Source organism: Cetorhinus maximus, chromosome 13 (genome assembly GCF_964194155.1).
Source record: "Cetorhinus maximus chromosome 13, sCetMax3.hap1.1, whole genome shotgun sequence".
Classification (NCBI taxonomy): domain Eukaryota; kingdom Metazoa; phylum Chordata; class Chondrichthyes; order Lamniformes; family Cetorhinidae; genus Cetorhinus; species Cetorhinus maximus.
The window spans coordinates 109,614,263-109,639,109 of NC_135891.1; the positions used below are offsets into that span (position 1 = coordinate 109,614,263).

A 24,847-nucleotide genomic window follows, 5' to 3' on the forward strand; every position below is an offset into this window, starting at 1 on the left:
GGCGATTAACTAAACAATATTTTTTGCAGAGCGCAGGGGGTGGGGGCGAGGGGTGCAATCAGGAGTTGGTCAAGAATCCCAAAATTAAACATCACTAGAATTTGCTAAAAGTCTCATCACTTGGTGCTGCCATTGTATCATATTTTGCTGGAACATAAGGCTGAACTTTCCCCCCCCAGGTCGGCGGGGTTGTGTGGGGGTGGGCGGGAGCGAGTACGATCCCGATCGCCGCCATTTTACGCGAACGGGCCAATTAAGGCCCGCCCAGCGTGACGCGCACCTGGTAGCGCTGAGCGCTCCCTGTGTGGGCAGGGGGGGTGGGGGGAGGTCGGGATTCCCTGAGCCGGGGTATGCACGCGAAAGAGCGCAGAAATCTCCCCGAGCACAGAGACGCCTCAGGGAGATCAGTTTAAGGTTTTAAAATTTAAATAAAGGGGAAAAACAAACTTCTAAAACATGTCCTCTCACGTGACCGTGTCACATGGGCTGGGACATGTCAATGAATTTTTAAAATAGTTTTTATTGAATTTTAAAATACTTCACGAAGCCTCCTCCCGCCCGTGGATAAGGCTTCACGAAAAATGCGAAGGCCGCCTGGGCTCTTCTCCTGCCCGCCAACCTTAATGTTGGACGGGCAGCTCATTTAACTATTTTAATTAGGTTTTAACAGGCCTTAAAACGTCTTTGACAGTTCGGCGGGTGCGCAACCAACTCAGCCACGCGCCCACCGAACCGAAAGTCTAAATGACGTGCAATGACACCTGGACACCCGCCCAATGTCACCGCGGGTCATTTTATGCATTGGCGAGCGGGCCCTGCCCCCGCTCGCCGACTGGAAAATGTTGCCATTGAATCTAGGAGCGGGAGTAGGCCATTCGGCCCTTCTCCTCACCTAGCTCACTCACTGTGACACCTTGACAGAAAAATACAGTCGAAGAATATAAAATGTTACATGTTACTAACATATAATTGATTTCAGAGTGTTCCCGTCCTCTCTCTTATATAGATGCTAGAGAAACCTTAGGAAAAGTATGTGCGTGTGAGGAAGAGGCAGAGGAGAGGAGGATAGAAAGGAGAGAAGGAAGGATGAGGGGAAGAGGGGTAGGACGAGGAGGTGAGGCGGTGAGGAACAGGGATGAAGGGAGGTGAAAGAGGAGGGTAGGACAGGAGGATGGGAAGAAGGGGAAAAAGGAGGTGGAGGAAGGTGGGGACATCGAACAGATGCTCCACCTGTGCCTGTAGAGATGTTAGAGATTCTGGGAAACTATTGCTTCTGTGATTCACATCAGCCAATTAACGGCCAGCTAACATGAAACGCGCACTGAGAAGCTCAGCACTGCTGGAGTGGGGATGGAGGGCGAGAAGAGGGCGTGTGCTGACGTCAGCGCGGGTGAGGGAGAACCCTGACAGAAAGCTCCCTGAAGGCAGAAAGCTGCCTCAGGGAGCTGAAGACCCGAAAAGCATTAAATAAAGTTTTTAAAATCAGGAAAAAAAATGTGCAAGCATCACAATCAGTCACCTGAACATATACATTAATACAATGCTGTCCATAGATTTTTCTTTTTCTTTCATTTAATAACGGAAACCTCATCCCACCCTTGGATGAAAACTGCAAAGTCTGCCTGGCCGATTCGCCCGTCCGCCAACCGTAAGATTGGACAGACCACACAAAAGAAAATCGGAAACAATCGCATCTTTAATTACCTTAAATGGCCTCTTAATTGTCGGCGGGCGCGCTTCTGACTTTTGAATGCTCCGGCCGACTGAAATATCGCGTAAGCGCGGGATGACGCTGGGACACTCGCCTGACGTCATCTCGCACGATTTTGCGTCCAATTGGGTGGGGGGGGGAGGGGTGTCCACCTGCCGAGCTAAAAGTTCTACCCAAGGATTGCCTTGTATATATCTGTGTTAGATTTGCTTGATTTCTTGATGATTCCTTTGGTGATTTTCACTGCCGCCTCAGCCTTTCAATTCAACTGGGGATAGTGCGGAAATGATGTACAGTGTAGAATTTCCTAATCCTTTGTGAAGTAGCTGAATTCTTCACTCGTGTACCGAGGGTCATTGTCACTGATCACAATGTATGGAATGCTGTAATGACTTCAGGCATTCTACTATCTCTTCTGTCATCATTGAAGTCAGCTGGTCTAACGTCCAGTAGTTTACAGTGATACAATATCAGTTCCTGCTATTGTGAAGAGTTCTATTCCCAGCTTTGTCTGATCTCTCTCCAGAGACCATCCATGTAGGCTTCTTTCTAACCAAACACTTGGGTGCAAAATGATTCAGCTTCCTGCAATTAAAACACTGCTTTCCCCACATTGGGCAATCTTTCTTTTCATTGGTAGGATATCCTCCGCAGTATTTGGAACCTGCCCTTTGTCCGCAATTGTTCTGCTCTTTCAGCCTGGAATGTCTATCAGTGTAATCTGTCTCCTGGTCTGTTCTGTCATGCATGTGCTCTAGCTGGTGCTTTGCAACCTCCATGTTTCTGCACACGTCTATTACTTTCTTGAGAGTAAGTTTCTCCTCTCAGTAGATTTGCTCTTACTGCTGGATCTCTTAAGCCCAGGACAATTCTATCTTTAATGAGATCATATATTAGTTGCCCAAATTCACAGGGTTCTGCAAGTTGTCTCAATGCTGCCACATACTAATTGATAGACTCTTTTTCACCTTGATTCCTAATGTTGAACACATGCCGTTCATAAGTTATGTTCGCTTGGGGGTCAAAGTGTGCCGTCTAGACTTTAAAAATTTCTGCATCCTGTTTTTTCTGTTCTTCAGATATATTTAGGGTAGAATACAATTTGTAGCAACCTCTCCCCATATGTGTTAAAAGTGTTGCTACTCATATTGGCTCCAGCTTGTTAATTAAATCTGTTGCAATCTCATAGTTTTGCCATTGCAAGTGGAAAAATTGCCAGTTCTGCCCCATATCTCCTTTTATTTTGACAGGAGCTGGGTGTGGAGCCATTTTTGTCTCACCCAGTATTTTACTTACAGCCCTTGGTTTGTGTCAACTTTTCCTTGTCTGTTTTTTTTTCCCCAGCAGCTTTTCACAGATTGGAACATTTCAGTGCTTCTCTTTCTGTAGCTATGGCTTCTCTTCCAGTTTTTCAAAACTTAATCTTTGCTGCACTCCTGACACCATGTTTCAAGCCCAAAGACTACAGTCTTTCTATTGTGGTATCTTTATTGAACTGAACGTAACATGGCTGCTCCCAAATATTCCCTCATGGCAGAGGTCACATGGCTATGGCAAGCCAGGTGGATACTTAGTAATTATTGCATTTCAAAACCCATACAATACTGGTAGGTGCTACTTAACAAAGATAATTGTTACAAGGCAAATATTTATGTTTATTTATATTGGTTCTTTTCAAAGGTGACAAAATTAACAATGCGGGGAAGAACTTGAGTCCAAGGTTTATGTTATATCACCCCTCAACTGAATAGAATAGAGAGGATGCTGGGAACACTCAGCAGGTCAGACAGCATCAGAGGAAGGTGAAACAGAATTAATGGGCAGAATTTTACCATGGGCTTTGGGACTCTGACCTCACAACCATACAGGGATCCCGAGCCCATATATAACGGCAGTGAGACTGCCCCAGCAATCTTCCAGAAGGCGGTCTCCTAATTGGTCACCTTTGTGCTCGCAGTCATATTATGGACAGTGGGCAGTTCTCAGTGCTGCCAACCCAATCAGAGACTAGCAACACTGGAACCTTGGTAGACCCTCTGGTGAGTGGGCTCTGCTGAGGCAGGTCAGGGACTACAAGGGCACTTAAACATGGAAGTTAAATTAATGCCCACTTAAACAGCCTCATCCTACCTTTGCTGATGTTCACCCAGGGCAGGGCAGACTTGGGGACTTCCAGGGTGGAGGGTCCTACGTTGTAAGGCACTCGGTGCCTGATTGAGGGAGAGACTGACATTGAGAAGTGGGGGGAGGCACTGAGAACCATTCCCCTGTCCTTGCTGTCGACCCCATTCACACTCACTCCCGCGACCCCCCACCTGCCATCACTCATCTGTGACCTGGGTCCCTCGGCAATCCTGGGCCTCAGGTAGGTGCAATACTGGCAGTTGCCACTGCCCTCCTAGTGGCGCAACCAGGCATTGCAAAGCTGCAGGCCTCTGATTGGCTGGCAGCTCTTGAGGGGGTGTGGGACTTCTGCCCCCGGGCACCCTTGATCTTGGGGAAGGTCCATCACTGCCCATTGATTGGCACTTAATGCGCCAGGCCTTCCAGCTCTCCAGCCAATGGGTGAGGCTCCCGTCACCTCCATTAAATTCCGCATATGATTCAATTGCATGTTCGTTTAAAAAACAAACAAAATAGCCTGACCAATCAGCAGCAAGATGCTGCCCATTTTCCCATCCTCCATTATAGATAACAAGCTCTTCCATCTATTACAGTCATTCCACCAGATGATGCACAGAGTACATTGCCTAAAGCTTTGAGACCTAACAATGCTTCTAAGTAGCCTTCATTAGGTAAGAACTGCGCTTTTCAAAGAAAACTTTACATGTAAAATCATCTTACTAGATGTTGCATGCTTATTTATTGACAGTCCTCGATTAAGATCCATTATGCAAGGTATCATAAGTTAGAAAAACAGTCGAAATAAAGAGGGGTGAGTCAGTAATAATGGTTCACTGGGTATTCGAAGATTGGGTGCTGCAGGAGGAAGAGAAGTCCAAGAGAGATAAGCAGCTCAATAGGCTTGCAGTCCTGGGAACAAATGAGTTCAAATCAGAGAATGGTGCCAGGAGTCGTGGTTTCAAATCACTGAGGATGCAGGGAGGAGTAGTCCGTGGGATGAAACATTTCAGTTTAAGAAGTAACGAGCTTGGCTAAGTGAAGGGTTTGATTTTATTTGAATTTCCTTTAATGGAAGCATGTTAGATGGCACTCTGAACCAGAGTTACATTGGACAACATGGAAAGAGAGTTGGACATACATCAGACTGGAGAGGGACACAGGAACATGTTATGGGGCCATTGGTAAAGAGGCAACAGGCTATCAAGTTGCTTGCTGTCCATGATATGGGCACCGGTTAGGATATCATATTGACTGTGCAAATGGGATGTCACATTTCCTACATTGCTCCGGTGACTACACTTCAAAAATACCTCAGTGGCTGTAAGGTGCTTTGGGACACCCTGAGGTCGTGAAAGCCTGTCTTTTTATTGGATCTGTAAGTGCTTGATGCTGATTCTGGATGGAGACGGCAGCAAATGTTCCATTCCACCAGCAGCCATCCGTCACTTTGCACGGAATCCTACGCCTCCAAATCAGCAGCAATCTGTTACAGTTCTGTAAACCTCATGGTGAAAGGAATGTCAAAGGCAAACTGTAAGTGAACTTTATAAAAGTTCCTCACCACAGACCAAACATAATCAGTGTCTTTTTGATCACCCTGACTTGTCACTGGGCGAACCAACATTTGAAAAAGAGCACATTATCAACAGGCAGCAATAACTGGGAGCAGAGGAACACTGAGAAAAAGATAGGGCAGATGGAACTACATGATGTTTTTGCCATTAACCCAAGAGGTGTTGCATGCATTTCTACAAATACCACATCCGTTTAAAGTACCACCTACATTGTGATCCATTTAAAAGCCTAAGATCTATAAAAGTTCCAAAGGGGTGATGCACGATCAGGGCTTCACTCTCGGTACATTGTGGGTAGTGCTCCTGGCACTGAGCCAGATGCTCAGGGTTCAATTTCCACATCAGGACTTGGAAGGTGTGTTCATGATATGGCCAAACAGGTTGAATATATCCAATAAATGACCAGAATCCTGCTGCGAACCATCACACAAGGGAGGTTAACTGTGGGATCAGAAATCTAAAGCAGCACATCAATTGCATATAAATACATTTTATGTTTGAATCCTACATCACAAAAGCTTTGAATGTCCAATTATTGCTGCATCTGCACCACTAAAAAACACTCAGAACCTCAGAACCAACAACAAGTGCGACAACAGTAACAACTTGCATTTATTTAGCACCTTTCATGTAGCAAACTGCTCAAAGAGCAGCTTAAAGGATGTACGAGGGGTAGAGGCATGAAGAGGCTTAGACAGGGAATTCCAGAGTCTAGGATCTCAGCAGCTGCCACGTCTGCCAATGGTGAAATGATTAAAGTGAAGGATGCGCAATGGCAGGATCGGAGAAGCACTGAGATCTTGGAGGGTGTTAAGGCTGAAGGTAGTTACAGAGTTAGGGAGGGGAGGCCATGGAAGTATTTGAAAACTAGGATGAGAATTTTAAAACCCTGACTTTGCTTAACCAGGTGCCATTGTCAGTCAGCGGGCACAGGGGTGATGGGTGAATGGGACTTATCGCAAGTAAGGATAAGAGGGTTTCCCTATCAGATGCCTTGGAATCAACAAAAACTAACAGAGTTTAGGCTGCTTCAGGCCACCTGGACCCCCAAACCATAGAATATGCGGAATGCCCACTTGATAAAGACATTAGCAAAGTAATTCATTCTATTGTTATTTTAACACATCAACATGAATTTCAGCAACCCTCAGACAGATAGTGTGGTTCAGTCCCGGCAGTGACGAGTTAATTGGAGTATAGCATCTCCTCTTCTTTAAGGAATGTCTCTTCTGTCACTGTGAAAAAATAATTATAATTGTTGAATGTTAATTAATGGCATGGTACTCCCAGGATAAGAGTCTAACATAATTTCAGTCCCAGCTCCTCTGCTGCAGACTGTATCACTGTAAATGGGTAAATCAGCTGCAGGATATTTTTAACATAGAGTAACTATAATGGACAGTGGAGAATTTTACAAATGTATGCCTCCTCTGTAAAAAGGGAAACAGCTAGAATGTGGCCCATAATGTTCCCTTGTGGGCACGGTACCTGTATTTTCCTAATCTGCAAACATGGCAGATACTCATAACCCCTCTCTTTTGTGTATTATAATGGGTTCGGTAATGAGGAGTGCAGCAATGATTTGGTGAAACAAAAACAAAAATAGCTGGAAAAACTCAGTAGGTCTGACAGCAACTGCGGAGAGGAAGACAGAGTTAACATTTCGAGTCCATATGACTCTTCATCAGAACTAAAGAGAAATAGAAATGAGGTGAAATATAAGCTGTTTAAGGAGGGTTGGACAGGTGGAGCTGGATAGAGGGCCAGTGAAAGGTGAAGGCAAAGGAGAGATTGCCAAAGATTTCATAGACAAAAGGTCAAAGCGGTGTTGACGGTGGTGATATTAACTAAAGGATGTGTTAATGGTGACATTAAGGGTAGAAAGCAGGATGAGCAAGTGACAGATGGCCCTAGTGGAGGTGGGGTGGGGGGATGGGATCAAAATAGGTTGAAAGGTGGAGATAAAACAATGGATGGAAATAAATTTAAAAATAGTAATAGAAATAGATGTGAAAAGAAAAATATATTAAAAAATATAATAATTATTGGAAAAAGGGGGACTGGAAAGGGGGTGGGGATAGACGAGAGAGTTCATGATCTGAAGTTGTTGAACTCAATGTTAAGTCCGGAAGGCTGTAAAGTGAGGTGCTGTTCCTCCAGTTTGTGTTGAGCTTCACTGGAACATTACAGCAGGCCAAGGACGGACATGTGGGCATGAGAGCAGGGCGGTGTATTGAAGTGACAAGCAACAGGGAGGACTGGGTCATACTTGCAGACAGACCGAAGGTGTTCCGCAAAGCGTTTACCCAGTCTGCGTTTGGTCTCTCCAATGTAGAGGAGGCCGCAGTGAGAGGAGCAAATGCAGTAGACTAAATTGAGGGAAGTGCAAGTGAAGTGCTACTTCACTTGAAAGGAGTGTTTGGGCCCTTGAATGGTGAGGAGGGGGGAAGTAAAGGGGCAGATGTTGCACCTACTGCAGTTGCATGGGAAGGTGCTGTGGGAGGGGGTTGAGGTGTAGGGGGTGATGGAGGAGTGGACCAGGGTGTCCCGCTAATATCACCACCGTCAACGCCCCCTTTGTCCTTTTGTCTATGACATCTTTGGCAATCTCTCCATTGCCTCCACCTATCACTGGCCCTCTATCCAGCTCCACCTGTCCAACCTCCCCTTAAATAGCTTATATTTCACATCATTTTTATTTCTCTTTAGTTCTGATGAAGAGTCATATGGACTCGAAACGTTAACTCTGTCTTCCTCTCCACAGATGCTGTCAGACCTGCTGAGTTTTTCCAGCTATTTTTGTTTTTGTTTCAGATTTCCAGTATCCGCAGTATTTTGCTTTTATCTTAAGGATTTGGTGACGTACATAGCCAGGTACCCAACAGATTTAACAAACCACTACAGATTTCTCATAGATCGTGTTTCACATTCCTAACCAAAGGGAAGGGAGAAATAAATCACCAAATGTAAAAATAATTGTTTTTCAATCTTCCTATGGTTTCACTCCATTAACTGGTTAAGCAGGATGTGTGAGGACTTGCATGTGATTTTCATACTCGAACTTATGTGAAGTCTTTAAGATTTGTCAGTGTTTTCCATATTTCTTCATATTGACCTATTTAATAGGTATTTAATATGTTAAATGTTATGCATTTAGTCATGCTGATGTTTGCTCCATTTGTTTTTCCTCAGTAACTTTTTCAAACACTCTTGTGATTTTTATATTGGCAAAACCTCAAGGCCCTAGCAAAGGAGCGCTAAGGTTGAAAAGTGTAGGAGAGATTATGAGGTAAATTAAGAAGTGTTATTGGTAAAACCTAGTTTGCGGTTCTGGGGAGGTCTTGTGGTACAGTGGGTCATGGTTCTGCCACTGAGCCAAATCCTCTGGGTTCAATTCCCACATCAGGACTTGATGGTAATGGAAGGTGTGTTCATGACATGGCCAAAAGGTTGATTATATACCTATGGCAGGCAGTAAGAGGGGAGAGTCTTCTGGTCAGCCAGAACCGTAGTGGTAGCTGTAGCACAACAGCCTCCCCACGTTGTAAGATTCCAAGGGCTGTACTCTGTGTCTTCCTCCCTTTGAAAAACTGCCAGAAAGAGCAACAAAAGGTCTTGCATTTATACAGTGCCTTTCATGTCTTCATCATGTCCCAAAATGCTTTACAGCCAATGAAATACTTATCAAATATAATATGGGAAAACACGGCCGTTAACTTGCACACAGCAAGGTCCCACAAAGAGCAATGAGATAAATATGAATGATGTTGATGTGATGTTGGTTATTGGCCCGAACATCAGAGAACTTCCCTGCATTTCTAATTGTGCCTGGGGAACTTATACATATATTTACTGCAGGGGATCTTGGGATAGTTTAGGGGCCTTGGTTTAACATCTCATCTGAGGATGTCACTTTCTTCAGTGCAACGTTCCCTCAGTATTGCCCCTTGGCTCAGTAATTGCACCTGAAAAACCTGTAGAGTGTACGAGCAAAATAAACCTGAGGGAAGTGAGTCCCACATTTTGAAACCTTGGAAAGGAATATACATAAGAAATAGGAGCAGGAGTAGACCATTCAACCCTTCAGGCCCAATCCACCATTCAATGAGCTCATGGCTGATCAACACCATTTTCCTGCACTGTCCTCATATCCTTTGATGTTTTTAATATGTAGAAATCCATCGATCTCAGTCTTGAACATACTAAACGACTGAGCCTCCACAGCCCTCTGAGGCAGAGAATTCCCAAGAATCACCACCCTGTGAGTGAAGAAATTCCTCCTCATCTCAGCCCTAAATAGCCTACTCCTTATTCTGAGACTTTTTTTAGACCCCCCTCCACCCACCACCGCCCCCCCACCCCCCAACCCACCCCCCCCCACCCCCAACCCACCCACTCCCGCCCGAATATGTTGCAATAAGCGTCAATTCAATGTTCTCAACATAGTCAGGAGGAAGGGAGCAGGAAGACAAATTCTTGTATGATCTATTACTGAAAATATCCCTTCAAATAGGACAAAAATATTCAACACAACCTCAGCTTTGCTTTGTTGCATCAGCCTGTGTTCTTCAAGGGAAGGATAGTGGGTGGCTCTTATCTGAGAAAGTTGAGTCATATTTCATTAATTTTCTTTCATCCAAATTTGTTCCAGATTTTGAATGGCCACATTCATTTGCTGGCGCCAAGCCTGGATAATATATGTGTGCAGTTTTTAAATGATTTCTCACCCTTGAACTACAGGAATGTACCTTTACGAATACTGTGGTGGTAGATCAGCTGAACATTATTCCCACTTCATTTTGAAAACTTGACAAACTTTTAGCTCGACTGCTGCCACATCACAGCATCAGAGGTTGATGTGTTGAAAACTGTACAGGAAAGGATTAGCTTCTGAGGCCTGTCACCTCAGTGCTGCGGTCACACCACACGATCCTGTACATAGTTCATCGTGTGATGATATTCACACTGAAGGATTCATCGTTTTGAAAGAAATTACTTGAACTTGATTACTGGAAACCTCAATTGCCACTGCGGATTTTAATTAATTATTTTTTGGAAATTTTAATCAGGGTGAATTATGTTATTAATGCTGTGGGAGAGCAAAACAATTTCAGAGTATCAGGGTTAAGCAGCTCCAAGTTAGGTACAACATAGTTAATTGTTGCGGTCACTCTATTTTGCCATGACAACATACTCCAACTTCAGAAGACTGCCCTCTACTGTAGCATCGTGACATTTTTCCACTTCAACCATCTTGAGCTCTCCACTGGGACCCAAACCAGGATAACGTTCAAGAATAGCTTCCGGGTTATTCTTGTTCCTCTGCCACAATTTTGACAGAAGTTCTAACTCATTTCCATTGTCTAAATCGTCAAACGAACAAGGAGCAGGAGTAGGCCATTCAGACTCTCGAGCCATTTAATAAGATCGTGGTTGATCTGATAGTAACCCGAAATCTGCATCCCACCTATTGCCGATAACCTATCACTGCCTTGCTTACCAAGAATCTATCTATCTCTGCCTTAAAAATATTCAAAGTCTCTGCTTCCACCACCTTTTCAGGAAGAGAGTTCCAAACACTCACAACTCGCTGAGTGATGAAAATTTTGCCTCATCTCTATTTTAAATGGGCATCCCCTTATTTTTAAACAGTGACCCCTAGTTCCACTCCCTGGCCAACACATGCTTTAATACAGTAATGTTTCAGTATGACACATTCTAATGTAAAGCACATTGTTAATGGCTCCTTGATTCAGGGAGAGATCCTTCAAGAATATTCCACTATTTGGGGGTGATTTTAACCAAACCCTGCCAGGCAGGAAACAGGCGGGTAAGTGTCAGATGCCCAGTTTACATCGTGCCCAACCTCACTCTTGGTTGACATATTTGTAGCACAGTGAGATCAGACAGGGCACACAGCAGGCATTTGATCTGAGCTCATCCCACTTCCGCTTGTTAGGTTATCTGAGAAAGATTTTGGGGGATAGTTTTTCACAAGTGCACTGGCGGGCAACACAACACCACAGTGAATTTCCCATATATACAGTCAGCAGATGAAGTTACCTCACACCGGTAGCAAAATGAACCCCGTCTTTATAGAGAAGGGTTTCGTTCCAACTATGAAGACATTCATTCCAAATTCGTTATGACTGTTCTTGAATTAACTCCATTTATTGTGGAGTGCTGCCAGTGAGGGTATGTCTATGACATAAGCAAGTGCAGGGCACTAGTAGAACTAGTTAGACTTCTAAAGTAAGATATCAGGATATTTACTAACTTGAATATGTTATCTCTATTTACTTGTCCAATAATCAATAATCTCCAATCATCTAATCTCCAAACAATAATCTCCAATGATAGTAAAGCGAATATTTGGGGGCACTGTGTATTTCAAATACTTCTTATTCTGGCAAACAATCACAGAATAATAATTGTACTTGTTTTCATTTTAAAAATAGTCACTTATTTGGATGGAATATTCCTTTGGAATGCTGATAATGAATGAATGCTGACAGATGTCCTTTCAATACATTTAGCAGTTGTGTTTACAGTGCTTCGTTACTTTTATGTTAACTCTTCCTAATATGAACTGTGTGTTCAGCACCTCTTACATTTTAAGTGCAAAGTGTGAGCCTCAGTTGGGACAATTGAGCTCTACAAATACTGCTCCCAGGAAAGAAAGAGTGAATATACATAATCCAAAAGGCAACAAGCCACTATCCTCTAAACCTGGAGCAACATTGGAGTCCCCAAAATAATTTCAATCCTGCCCAGTTTCGTGGAACATCAGCAGAAAGCATTGCTGCCAAAGGGAAGGGACTGGTAACTAACATTGCATTGGGAAGAAATAAGGCAACACAGGGTAACGTTTCAACAGAACACAAATAAATCATCTGACTCTACCCCACCCCCCCAACCTCCAAACACCCCGCTTCCCACCCAGTCCCCAATCCCCAATCCCCCCGCTACCTCAGCCTCAGTGAGCTATTGAGAATCAGGGAGGACATCACACACTTATCCAGTTGTCTTCTTATCTTTAACAAAAACAGAAACAGAAATACCTGGAAAAACTCAGCAGGTCTGGCAGCATCGGCAGAGAAGAGCACAGTTGACGTTTCGAGTCCTCATGACCCTTCAACAGAACTAAGTAAAAATAGAAAAGGGGTGAAATATAAGCTGGTTTAGGTTGGGGGGTGGGGAGGGAGGGAGGGGGGTTTGTTGGGACAAGCAGCCAGTGATAGGAGGAGATAACGAAAAGATGTCACAGACAAAAGAACAAAGAGGTGTTGAAGGTGGTGTTATTATCTAAAGGAATGTGCTAATTAAGAGTAGAGAGCATGACAAGCAAGGTACAGATAGCTCTAGTGGTGGTGGGGTGAAATAATACTAAAAGGGCACAAAAGGTAAAGATAAACAATGGGTGGAAATACATTTGAAAATAATGGAAATAGGTGGGAAAAGAAAATTTCCATTATTTTCAAATGTATTTCCACCCATTGTTTATCTATACCTTTTATGCCCTTTTAGTATTATTTCACCCCACCCCAACTAGAGCTATCTGTACCTTGCTTGTCCTGCTCTCTACTCTTAATTAGCACATTCCTTTAGATAATATCACCATCTTCAACACCCCTTCGTTCTTTTGTCTGTGACATCTTTTGGTTATCTCCACCTATCACTGGCTGCTTGTCCCAACAAAGCCCCCCCTTCCCCCCACCCCCCAAACCAGCTTATATTTCACCCCTTTCCTATTTTTACTTATTTCTGTTGAAGGGTCATGAGGACTCGAAACGTCAACTGTGCTCTTCTCTGCCGATGCTGCCAGACCTGCTGAGTTTTTCCAGGTATTTCTGTTTCTGTTTTTGTTTTGGATTTCCAGATTCTGCAGTTTTTTGTTTTTATGCCTTCTTATCTTTACTCTTCAGACAATACTCTTGAGTCAAGTAATACCTTTCCTGTTACAACAGCACAAAAGCAAAAGACTGCAGATACTAGGAATCTGAAGCAAAGCCAGAAAATGCTGTAAATACTCAGCAGGCTTGGCAGTATCTGTAGAGAGAAACAGAATTAACTGGCTGAATTTTCCTTACAAAGACGGACGCGGAAGGCAGGACTGGTTTTTTTTTGGTCACAAACCCAGCTCCCGTGGGGAAACTGATTCAAGTCAAGGCTTTCATGCAGATGAGCCCTTAACTGGCATGGAAACAGTCCAATTACGGGTGGCGGGCAGGCTCTTGAAGCTGGTGGGTCAGTCAGAGGCCTTCCAGCTTCAGAGGAACACCTGGTGGCAGGTACACGGTAACTAACTGGAAGGGCACCTCAGCAAGAAGATGCCCTCTCAGCCACATTTTAAAAACTTTAATTATAAGTCACAAAAAACAGTCAGGCCACCCACCACTGTGGGAGGAATCCCTCTGCAGGGTGGTCTTTGGCTGCACCCGCACTCAGGCTGGTAGGGAGAGCCTGCAGGCATGCCAGGAGCGCTGGCACCCCACTCGGCCTCTAGTCAGTTGACCTGCCCCTGTGGCATTGGGGAACTGGAGACCGACTGGAAAACCCTTGTTGGTTAATCCTTGCTCAGCAGGCCACAGGCAGAAAGGTCAGAGTAGGAACAATGTGAGAATTAGATGACAGGCGACTTGGAGCTCGGGGTCATGCGTGTGGACCAAACTGAGGTGATCAACAACGTGGAATGCCTTCTTGGTACCAATCTGACAACCAATAGAAACATCCTTCACTGCTTACTCTTTGAAAATCTTTTATAATTTAGAGATGCTCTGTTAAACACCCCCCCCCCCGCCCCACCCCCCGCCAACCATGGAGGAGACAGTGGCATAGTGGTAATGTTGCTGAACTAGTAATCCAGAGACCCAGGTTAATGCCCTGGGGATGTGGGTTCAAATCCCACCACGGCAGCTGGTGGAATTTGAATTCAGTTAAGAAACCTGGAATTGAAAGCTATTCTCAGTAATGGTGACCATGAAACTATCACTAATTGTTGTAAAAACCCATCTGGTTCACTAATGTCCTCTAAGGAAGGAAATCTGCCATCCTTACCTGATCTGGCCTACATGTGACTCCAGACCCATAGCACTGTGGTTGATCCTAACTGCCCTTTGACATGACCAACAAGAACAATTAGGGATGGGCAAAAAATGCTGGCCTTGCCAGCAATGCCCACATCCCATGAAGTAATAAAGGAAAAAAAAACCCAACTTTTTTCAACAGAATAGGTTATCATTTTTTTGAGTCTTTCTTCCTGACTGTAATTTCAAATTCCTGGTACCATTTTAGGATATTTTCCCTGAACCCTTCAACATCCTTCCTGAAATGGGATGCCCAGAACTGTTGTATTATGCCTTTAAGGGATAGCAGCATGACATCACTAGAAGGGAAGTGTGTCATGCGATCCAATCTTAGTTTCACTTTTGCTTTTGAGCAGAGCACACACACACAACTCTGCTGTTGATGTCTTCAAGCTTTCTATCCATGTATATCTGTTCTCATGTGCCTAGTCTAAATAAATGAACCCGCAACGTGTTTACACAATCCCTTATGAGTGATTGGTGCCTTTATATAATTGTAACAAATGACAAGAACTACACCCAACACTCCAACTGAACCCATAATAATATCTTACACAAATTTAACATTGATTTCTCATTTTTATGTCCCATGGATACAAACTGAAGTACCTTTGACCTTTCGTAGTTTTATCTACCTGCATTCCCACCTTTAATGAAATATATTAGCTGCACACCTCTTCCCCCGTGCTCTCTTACAATTTAAGGTGCACCTGTCCCTGTGGGACCTGTCAACACCTGTGCATGCCCCTCATATGCAAAGCTTCACACCCAGAAGACAAATTCATAAAATCCACCCTCAGAAGGTTACACTCAAATAAACTAAAGATCAATCGGTCTATCATTTCCTGGTTCATCATTTCCCTTCTTGAGCAGGGGACTCCCAACCTCCTGTCTCATTCCAGTGAAAATGATGATTAATGCCTCTGTCGTCATTCCAAACCTCCTTCAATATTCTTTGGATTTTACAAGTAAGTGCAGCTAGGCTGGAGCTGGCAGTCTGATGTCTAATGAATAGTAATTAATCTTCCAATCTGCATTAATTAGCCTTCAATACTTCAGAAATATTATTCCAAGCTAGTTGACCTCATTTCAATCATGCAGATTTTGACTATAATTTAACTTATGCTGGTCTTCTACAAAGATTATAATTGCAGTGTAAGTGTTATTGTATGAAGCTTGGTTGACTGAGGACTTATGTGATTTGACTATCAAGTACACAGGTACAAAAAAATTCTTTACACTGTTGGTGAACAAATCTTATTGAGTAGAAGGGGTGAGAAATTGGAATTGTTTGTGCTCATCATCTGGGTACCATGAGTTCCTACTATGATCTCCAAAATGGAATCCATATGGCATATGGATGAATATTGGTGAAGGCGTTAGTATGTACTTGGTGAACATCTACCTGGACTATACAGAGCAACCAGATCTTGCCAGCAATCAGCACACAATGCTGATTTGATGTTGGTGCTGTCATTTTGGAGCTCACACTCCATCTAACGCCCTCTCTTAACCGTGCACAGCTGAACACGGTGCTAAGCAGCAAGAAGGAGCCCTCCCACCAGCACTATTTAAAGGGATCATCAAATGCTTACAGTATAATTACTGGTTGATTTCTTCTGGTTATTGATTCTACAAGCGCTCGGTGCTTTCTATAGTTGTTCCAAGTTGCAAAAGTCTACAGTGATGTGGCATGTGTTGCAGGAGGTTTTTTTTTTTGCTGAGTTCAATGTTTCTACACAAGTCATTTGCTCCCAGACATGGGCGCACGTGTAGGCACTCCCTTTGTACTGGGAGAATGGACAGAGGGCATAGAGAACAAGATAAGCTGCTTGAAGAGGGAGGAGAGAAGAAGGGCCCTCAGTAGGAGACCAAATACGCCTTAGGTGTTCAGGGTGCAATTCTCCTACCCGGGCCTCAGTGATGTACATGGCACCAACATGATAGGCCTGAAAATCCTTGCACTGTAAATTTCTAAGATTCTATGAGACTTGGTATTATTGCACAACAGCATTGGTGAAGGCCGGGAAACTATCTTGCCTGCTTCTTCAGCCTCTTTGCATGACCTGGAGAGACGACACTGGGAGTCTGACCCTTCAATAAAAGTGGGCAATGAAAAAGTCAGCATTATATAAATAATTTAAAAATTTTCAGATTTCACTTTTCTTCTTTAGAATCTTCCATTGATGTACTGTTGGAATGTTAGTTTATTGTGTTTGTCATGTATAAATAGACAAAAGAGGTTTCCATAAAATAAAACTTGAAGAAAATTATTTTAAAAATTCATGGGATCTGAGTGTCACTGGCAAGCTCAGCATTTATTGCCCATCCCTAATTACAGTTGATGGTGGTGAGTCACCTTCTTGAACCGCTGCAGTTCATGTAGTGTTTGTACGCCCACAGTGCTACTAGGGAGGGAGTCCTGGATTTTGACCAAGCAATAGTGAAGAAATGGCAATACAGTTCCAAGTTAGGATGGCGTGTGGCTTGGTGGGGTAAGTTACAGGTGGTGGAGTTTCCATGCATCTGCTGCCTTTGTTCTTCTAGATAGTAGAGGTCGCAAAATTGGAAAGTACAATTGAAGGGGCCTTGGTGAGTTGCTGCAGCTCATCTTGTAGGTAGTAGACATGGACACTTTACATGTTCAGGGAGTGAATGAATGTTTAAAGTGGTGGATGGGATACTGACCAAGTAAATTTCTTTGTCCTGGATGATACCGAGGTTTTTGAATGTGAACTGCACTCATCCAGCCAAGTGAAGACTATTCCATCACACTTCTGATTTGTGACTTGTAAATGGTGGAGGGGCTTTGGGGAGTCAGGAGGTGAATCACTCACCACAAAATTCCCATCCTCTAGTCTGCTCTTGCAGTCATAGTTGAAGAATTTTACCGTGGTTAGAAGGATTGCAGAGCTAAAAAATAAACAAGTATACTGTACAGAATCCCAGGCTTTATATTCTCTAGTCCAACAAGATCCAATATATTTTTATTTTTCCGAGGGGTATGCATCTTGGAGCAGTGGTAAGGATGAATTGAACACCTTAGAGCAACGTAAGTAAACCTCTCAGTTTTTCTTCTTCACATTTTTACATTGCGTTGGGTAACATTGCGATACAATTGGGTTTAACAAGGTAATGGTATCAGAATGACATTTTTCCAATTTGTAAACCCAAACAGTTTATGCAAACAAGTACAATAATTAAGACTGGAGATATACAATGGATACACCAACATCTGAAAAGAGAAGATAGACTCATATATTGGGGCAGAGACATTGTCAGAATTGGAAGGGAAATATTGGGCACTTGACTAAACTAGCCCCTGTGAGTATGTATGTTCCACACAAGCCTCCCAGCCCCTTTCATCTAAATCTACCAGCATATTGTTCAATTGCTTCTCCCTTATGTACTTATCTAGCTTCCCCTTAAAGTCATCTATCTATGTATCTCAACTGCTCCCTGTGGTAGCAACTTCCATGTTCCAACCAATCTCTGGGTAAAGAAGTTTCTTCTGAATTTTTTTATTGGATTCATTAATGATTATCTAATATTTATAACCCCTAGTCTTGATCTCTTCCACAAGTGGAAACATCTTCGCTAACATACCCCATCAAATCTTTTCATAAGACCTCTATCAGGTCACCCCTCACCTTTCTATTTTATAAAGAAAAAAGAGTCCCATCCCGTTCAATCTTTCCAGCCATTGGAGAGTTTCCCCTCTCATCCCCATTTACTTTAATTTTTCTAGGACTTCTTGATGCTATAATCGGTCAAATGCTGCCTCATCTCGCCCCGGGAATTCAGCTCTTTTGTCAATATTTGGGCCAAAGCTGTAATGAGGTCTGGAGCCCAGTGGTCCTGGTGGAACCCACACTGAGCATTGATGAGCAGGTTATTGCTGATTAAGAGTTGTTTGATAAACACTGTTGACCACCCCTTCCAACACTTTGCTGATGATTGAGGGTAGGCTGATAGGGGCAGTAATTGGCCAGATAGGATCTGTTCTGCTTTTTGTGGACAGAATATGCCTGGACAATGTTCCACTTTTACAAAAGCAAAATACTATGGATGCTGGAAATACTCAGTGGGTGAGGCAGCATTTATGGAGAGACAAACAGCATATATGTTTCAGGTCTGTGACATTTTACCAGAACCCCGGAGAGAGTAGCCGAGGTAGTTTTCCATTGGTTTCATGTCTTTATATTTGGAGGGGCTTCACCTAATGGCTGTAAGCAAACCAAAGAGCCCCATCTACTGTTCTGATGAGAGTGGGGGTGAAGCAAAGCCATCAGAACACGTTGGCATTAATCTAGTATTCATAAGAAGATGAGAAAACAAGAAGCAGGAGCAGCAGTAGACCTTTTGACCCCGCAAGCCTGCTCTACCATTCAATGTGATCATGGCTTATCTTCTATCTCAACTGTACTTTCATGCCCACTCTCCATATTCCTTGATTTCTAAAATCTATCGATCTTATTCTTAAATATACTCAATCATGGAGTATCCAAAACCCTCTGGGATAGAGAATTCCAAACACTCACAACATTCCTGAGTAAAGTTGGAACTTCAGTGTCTGCTACCTGAGGTTATCTTGAGTGAGAACCAAGCCCAACCCTTTGACCCAGAGGCAGGAATACCTCCACTAAGCCACTCTGTCTGGACATAAGCACTTCATTGGATGCCAACCCAGAGACCACCTTCTAGTGCCCACTTGCCAGGACTGTCTGGAATGGGGCTGAAAGCCTTCAACTTCAGAAGCATGATTGCTATCACCAAGACAAAGTTTCACTCTTAAAATAAAGATTAACACGTGTACGGAGAAAAATTGAAGTTGGAAATATCTATCTGTTGTGTATGTTTTTTGCTCTAGTATGTTTTCCTTAGGCAAATCTAAAATTATATTCTAAAAAACTTACTTTATAAAAAAATTGATAAGGAATATACATTCCATTTGTTATGAAATCCCTTTATTTTCTGTGTTCATGTTAGCAGACTATGGCGATTGTAGTATTTAAAGTTCAGGATGTTTCACTGCTAGTTACATTTGTTCCTGTCTAGTAACAAGTGTGGGACCCTCTTGGAATGTTTTAATAGGTCACCAGATCACTTCAGTGTCAATGAGCAGTCAGTTTATAGTCAGTCAGCCAGCAAGTGTCCCAGGTGAGGAACAAAGACAAGAGACGAGACAGCAACAGGTGCCAGATAAGGTAAAACGAAGGACTATCAAGGTTGATACTTCATCGCAGTACCTAGGGAATGAGTTTTCTAGATGAGATGTTAAATTCTTTACTCTGGATGTAAAAAAAAATCTGATGGCACCATTCCAAAAGGAATAGAGAATTTTTCCAGGATCTGAAATACCTTGCTCTGGTTGGATATATACCCAGAAGCATCATCACATAACATCCTACTGCCACATACCCCACTTCCACAATCCAGTTATTGGTCACTCGATGTGTCCATCATTTTGTTGCCCTGCCTTCACTCCACTTGAAAAGCAAACAAGCTCCATTATCCGCTTGGACGATTCTTGACAATCAGTCAAACTGTAGCCAATATTGTTTATGACTAATAAACACAACGTTCATAAGGACACTTCTCTATAAAGCAGTTTTTATAATCCCCTTTGATTTTTCTTTTGGGTTTGCTTGCAGCTGTGAGCTGAAGATGCATCTTTAATCCCCCAAGTCAATCGTCGAGGCATAGCTCTCGCCTCTGAGTCACAAAGTTCTAGGTTCAAGTCCTACTCCAGGGCTTGACTGCAAAAATCAAGGCTGACACTCCAATGCAGGGCTGGGGGAGTGCTGCACTGACAGAGGTCTAAATCAAGGCCCCATCAGCCTGCTTGGGTGGATGTAAAAGATCCCATGGCACCTTTTCGAAGAAGAGCAGGGGAGTTATATCGGGTGTTCTGGTCATTATTTGTCCCTTAATCAACATCACCAAAACAGGTCATTGGGTCATTATCACATTGTTGTTTGCTGGAGTTTGCTGTGTCCAAATCGACTGCCACATTTTCTACATTTCAGCAGTGACTACGCTGCAAAAGTGGCTGTAAAGTGCTCAGATACATCCCGTGGTTGTGAGAAGTGCTTTATAAATGCAAGTCTTTCTCTCTTTCTTTTTAGCAAACATTGCCTTCAACCTCCAAAGCAACCTGACTAACTGGTCATTTTCAGGGCATGCTTGGCCGCTGAGTTTGCTTACACGCAAAAATAACTCATCGGCCATGAAGCACTTTGGGACATGATTAAAGTATAAAGTGCCCATTGCCTGTTGGGATAGGCTCTGACTCCCCGTGACCCTGAATTGGGTGAAGCGGTTCTGGAAAAGTGAGTGTGTGAATGTTTGTTGGGTAAAGGCCCAAAACAAAAAAAAATGTTCTTACAGCGCCATCTGGTGGCAACAGATAATCTTACAGTAAATGGATGCTTCAGTGGGCTGACCACAATGTTAGCTAGCTTTGGCTAGGAAACTGGTCTCTAGCACTGCTGATGTCCACACTAGAGAAGCCTTGAACTCAAAAAATGGCAGCCAGAAAGAGTCTGGACACCTCCCGGTGTGGCCTGCACAGTACACCCTAACTGACAGGACATTAGCATGTTCCATGTGCCTGAAGAATGCAGAGTGGGCGGATTGTGACATTAAACAGCCTCTACCGCTGATTTAGCAGATGATCTGTCTTTTTGGACCGTGCTGGTCCAGTTGACGCCCTCCTTTAACCACTCCTGGCTAACGGTGCAGGGAGCTGAATGGCCTACTCCTGATCCTGTTTTTTAAGGCAATCCATTAAAAGGCAGACAGACCCTCTGTTTACCACCTTATTTCATGAAGAATAATGCAGCAGTTCCTTAGTAATGAATTAGAGTTTCAGTAGAGAAACCACACTCCAATCATGGTCATGGTCTCAGGCCTACAGCTTTACAGTTAAAAGACATTTCAATCCCACAAAAAAAAACCACACTACATTATGTTGAACTATAATAAATAAATACAATCCATGATCCACTTGGCTCCACAAAAAGAAACCTCCTGCAATGGGGGTTCCAGAACTGTTTTTCCTTCCCCCTCTCCTTCCTACTCCCTCCCCACCACCCCTCCCCCTTCCCCTTTTCTCATCCCTCCTGTCTTCCCCTTTCCCTCCCCCTCTCCCTACCTCCCTTCCCTCCTCTCTTCCCACCCTCATTCTCTTTCCCTCCTTTCTTCTCCCTGTTTATCCTTTCACCCCTCTCTTTCTCTTCACCTCTTTCCACTCCCTCCCTCCCTGCCTTCTTGGGGCAACAGGGTGATCATGAGGCTCTTACCGCTTTTCTTATTTTTTTTTCCCTCAGAATGTCTAGGCCCTACTGGTGAGGCTGTCAGCCTCACCAGTAGGGCCTAGACATCCTGAGGAAAAAAAAATAAGAAAAGCGGTAAGAGCCTCTTGCCGTGATCTGATCAGGGGAAGCTGAGCTTAAGAGAAGGAAAGTCCAGGTCAGGGTTACAAACAATTCTCTGACCCGCGCTCCCTTCCAACATTGCTCCTGGCTGGGCAAATGGGGTTGGTGAACCTGCTCTTGCATGTAGTTGTGGAAAATCAACTATAGACGTGTGCAACTTGGAGGGGGGTGGGGTGGGGTGGGGATGGGGGCAGGTGGAGAGGAGGGGCTGATTTTTGCCTGACTGCTACGCAGTAATGCCATTAAGACAAACAGAAAGATTGGCTAGAATTTTACACTCCCCTTCCCAACCCCCCCCCAGCAGGTTCTGAGGTGGGTAGCATGAAATGTCATGGATGGGATCCCGCCTGCCTGGCCTGGTCACGATTTAACTCTGAGGCGGGCAAGGCCTCAGGCAGGAAGCCTGCCCTTGCCCCAATTAAAGCCCTAAAGTGGCCACCCAAGGGCCTTATCCTGCCTAGCCTCAATTTTTAGGCCTGGCGGGTGGATGATAGACTGGGGCCGGGGAGTATACCTGAAATTGAACAAAGTTCGACCTTGAGTGGGAAGGGACAGTGGGCACATCCATCGGAAGCCCCCTTCTGACTGGGAGCGCTCTCTCCTTAGGGCCCAGTGACCTCTGGGCCTCCCTCCCCCACTCCCCCCAGCCTATCCCACCAAGACTCTGATCACCCCGCTCGTGACCCTGCGGGCTTCCCTCTCTCCCCCACCACCCACCCTTGACCCCTGCCACTTGCACCTCCTCCGGCTACTGGCACTTAGTTCCAGGCAGCTAGTTGCAACGCCTCTTCTGGCCACTGCAGCGCTGTCCCTGGAATGACTGGAGAGTTGCCATTCAAGGCGGGACTTCCTCCTGGTGACAGACTGAAGTCCCGCCTTCTGCCAATCAATGCTTGTTAGAGAGTGAAATGGCATCGGGGCTGCTGGAGTTGGTGGGGATGCGTTGCCTGCCAATTCCTCGGATGGCAGGGGCCGAGATCTTGCCTTCCTGAAAATTCTGCCCATTATCTTTGCTCAGCAACAAAATTGTAAAAGCATTCTGAAAGAAACCAAGAACGCTAGAAATAGCAGTCAATTATTCTTGCTATATTTACAAGGATGCTAACACATAGCAACTTGCCTTGTGCCTTTCTGAGTTACTCAAGAGCCTGGGGAGCCTATATTTCCCCGTTGCTTTCGCCATGGCAATGCTGCAGCCAATCAGTGTTAAATTTCCAACCAATCAGCACACTTTTCTCCTGTAGTATAAATTGCTGTGATCATTTGAAATTTGGTATTCTTGTGTTTTTCCTGATGAGTGCAAGATGATAAGATTCGACAACATGTTTCTATATTCAGCAATATACATAGCAACTACAACAACAGAAACTGGTATTTATAGTGCTTTTTACACAATAAAATGTTCCACGGTGTTTCACAGGAGCATTATAAAATTAAAATTTGGCATGAAGAACATACTAGGGCAGATGGCCAAAAGCTTGGTCAAAGAGGTAGGTCTTAAAGAGCCTCTTAAAAGGAGGAGAGAGAGGCAGAGCGACAGAAAGGTGTAGGTATAACCACCAATGATGGAGCAATTCAAATCAGGGATGCACAAGAGGCCAGAAGCAGACCAGTACGGATACCTGCGAGGTTTGTACAGCTGATGGAGGATACAGAGATAGGGAGGGGTGTGACTGTGCAGGGATTTGAAAACAAGAGGAAGAATTTTCAAATGTACTGCTCAACCGGGAACCAACTTAGGTCTGCAAGCAGCGGGATGATGGGCGAACGGGTCTTGATATGAGTCAGGACTAGGACAGCAGCACTTTGGATGACCCGAAGATTGCTGAAGGTAGACCCTGGGAGGCTGTCCAGGAGCGGATTAGTCTAGAGGTAACAAAGACATGGACAAGGGTTTCAGCCACAGATGAGCTGAAGCAGGGGTTGAGTCGGGCAATGTTACTGAGGTGGAAATAGATCGTCTTAGTGATGTCACAGATAGATGGTCGGAAGCTCATATCGGGATTAAATATGACACCAAGGCTGTGCAGTCTGGTTTGGCCTCAGACAGATGCATGGAGCTAGACAAAGTCGGTGGAGTTTGCGATATGGACCAAAGGCCAATGACTTGTATCTTCCCAACATTTAGCTGGAGAAAATTTCTGTTCATCCAGGACTGGATGTCAGACAAGCAGTCCCATCATGTCTAGACAGTTGGGGGGGGGGTGGGCGGGGCTGCTGAGAGAGGTGGTGGTGAGGCAGAGCTTGACGTTGTCAGTGTAATGATGCTGTTATTTTCAATGATGTTGCCAAGGAACAGCATGTAGATTGGAAATAGGAGGGGCAGGGCAAAGGATAGATCCATGTGGGACACAAGTAAATGCAGAGGAGCAGGAAGAGTGGCATTGCAGGTGGCTTGCTGGCTTTGATTAGATAGATTAGAATGGAAGTAGACGAGTGAAAATCCCACCTAGCTGGATGATGTTGGAAAGACGTTAGAGGAAGATGAGCTGGTCAACCACGTCAAAGGCTGCAGACAAGATGAGAAGTGTGGGGCAGCCTTGATGGGCCGAGTGGCCTACTCCTGTTCCTATTTCTTATGTTCTTCTGATAGTTTCCTTTTGTCACAGTCACACAGGGTGCCATTTATGATTTTGATCAGAGTCGTCCTGGCAATGTGGCAGAAGGCAGATTGAAAGGATTCCAATGTCCCCTTCTGGGAAAGATGGGCATGAATTTGGGAGACAAGAACATGTTCAAGAACAGGATTAGCTCTGGCTATAAAGCAACCCACAATCTGAAAGTTTGCTGCTATTCACTGTTGAAGCTCCCGTCCACTTGTACAAACTACAGGAAGAAATGCACCTCAAAAAGCAGGGGAGAAAAAGAGGAAAATTGGGTGGGGGAAACCACATCAGATAGAAAGCAATGGAG

The 24,847-nt window shown here is 44.2% G+C and overlaps 1 protein-coding gene across 1 annotated transcript in view; it reads right to left on the minus strand.

Annotated features, from left to right (window-relative positions):
- Nucleotides 1-24,847, minus strand: part of LOC144688937 (TLE family member 5-like) — a 647,395-nt gene that overhangs the window by 545,570 nt on the left and 76,978 nt on the right. The gene's annotated exons all lie outside the window — the stretch shown is intronic.